Here is a 1915-nt window from a genome sequence, read left to right as displayed (position 1 = left end):
TGCCCCAATAGAGGATGTCGTCATTGAGGTCCATCCATCTGATGGTAAGTTGGAAATGTGTAACCCTATGGTGATAACTATAATGCCTTTTGTTTTTGGTAAATGAACTTGGTAAGTTGTTTGTACATGTATGTTTGTGTTGTACATTAAAAGCTAAAAATAACTGTATTTATAGCAGAAAAAGATGAAGTAAGGGTGAAAGAAGGAAACAGAGGACAGAGGAGAAAGGGGACAGAGACAAAGAGGAGAGTGGAGATAGTCAAAAGGAGAATGGTAAGATGAAAAGGTGAAACATACAACTATACATGACATTGTTTTTAATAAAATCAAACTGCTTAAGTAAGTTTATTTACATGTGTGATTGTGACAAGTTTTGTTGTGAAGCAGCTATGAGAAGGACTATTAAACTAAAAAGTAATTTTGCATTCCATTTTAATTAGTTCTATTTAACACAAATAGGCAAGAAGAAAGAAGGAAGGCCCTTAGTTAATTAAACAATAGTTAAATTACTTGTACTTTGAATTCACATTTCCTAACTAAAGACTTGGAACAGTTCAGGCCAGCTCTCCGAAGTAAACATTATTTTAAGTGTAAATTAAAGGCTTTATGCCATTGTAAATTAGGGCAGTTGGAACTCATTGAAGAAGGCAGGAGGGAGAGGATGGGGAGTAGTGAGGAGACGAGAGAAGAAACAGAGACAGGGGAGGAGACAGAGACAAGCGAGAGACAGGGACAGGAGAAAAGACTGGGACAGGGACAGAGAGAGACAAGGGAAAGGAATTTAAAGTATCAAAGGAGCATCATAGAAATGAGGCAACACAGAGGAGGGTGGGGTAAAGGTGGAAAGCGTGGAAGAGGAGGAAAGGGAGGGGGCCAAGGAGGTAGAGAGGGTGGCCAAGGAGGTAAGAGGAGGAGCCCCTCATCCAACAGTAAGGAAAGAAGCATAATGAAACACAAGAATAACAATAATCTTCTATGGGATTCATCAGCAAGTGCAAAAACTATTAATTACTTTAATATTAAATGTAAATCCTTTATTTATAGTTCCAAATAAAATTTAATTAAAAATATTACCTGTACACTCAAGCAGAAGCGATGTCTGGATGTAAATGAAGTGTATGACCCAGATGATGTTATTACACTTCACAGAAAGGACTTTTTTGGCACTAGAACACATAGTAATAACTCTACAACTTTTGTAATAAAGAAACTTACTTGTATTTGAAGTCTCAATGCATGGCTGGGCTTTAAATCAATCTTAAGATGTCCAAAAAGCAAGAAAAGTAAGTTAAAATGCTGCCAAGTGCTTCTTTCCTCTTTACCCATTTATTAATTGATGTGGGTGTGGTTTACATGGTGGGCGTAATCACATTTACTACATGAACGGGCGTGACACAAAAACATTGCAAAAAAATTAAAATGCCTTTTTCTTTGTACTTGTATTCCCGAGCCATCGTCCAAACAGCATCCCTAACTGCAAAGTTTTATTGCGCATTGTCATAAATGGGATGTCGTTGGAAAGGAAATTTATTTTCTATCGGTAAGTACCAAAAACTGATTTTACCAAAGTCCTGCAGATAGCCTGGTTTTCTCATATCGGGTCACTTATGTATAATTACATATATTAAATTAATAAACAAGACTTTTAACCTATAATGAATTTCTTTGTTCTACAATGGCAGCATTGCCGCTACTGCTTTTAATAACCATCTATATAATCTTTATAATTGATAACAGATGGCACTAACAACCTGATGCTACCAATCTTACAAATGATTTTGTAATGCGCATGCATAGTTAGTAATTTAGTCACATGATCCCATTCTTGTTTCATTCAAGTAGTATAGTCGCTCGGCTTGGAAGAACTTAGCTCGTTGGCATTCTTACTGAAATAACTACTCTGGACTCTCCTCCA

General features: G+C 36.6%; 1 long non-coding RNA gene across 1 annotated transcript; it reads right to left on the bottom strand.

The window, feature by feature from the left end:
* Positions 1–1230, bottom strand: LOC109591982 (uncharacterized). Its single transcript, XR_002190107.1, has 3 exons — positions 1216–1230; positions 1075–1166; positions 1–65 (listed from the first exon to the last, which is right to left on the bottom strand). It is a non-coding gene; the product is annotated as an uncharacterized LOC109591982 (long non-coding RNA).
* Between the last annotated feature and the right edge of the window lie 685 nt (positions 1231–1915).

This window comes from Amphimedon queenslandica, unplaced genomic scaffold (genome assembly GCF_000090795.2).
Source record: "Amphimedon queenslandica unplaced genomic scaffold, v1.1 AMPQUscaffold_6653_Cont21391, whole genome shotgun sequence".
NCBI classification, from domain to species: domain Eukaryota; kingdom Metazoa; phylum Porifera; class Demospongiae; order Haplosclerida; family Niphatidae; genus Amphimedon; species Amphimedon queenslandica.
This window is presented reverse-complemented; position numbering and strand designations above follow the sequence as displayed.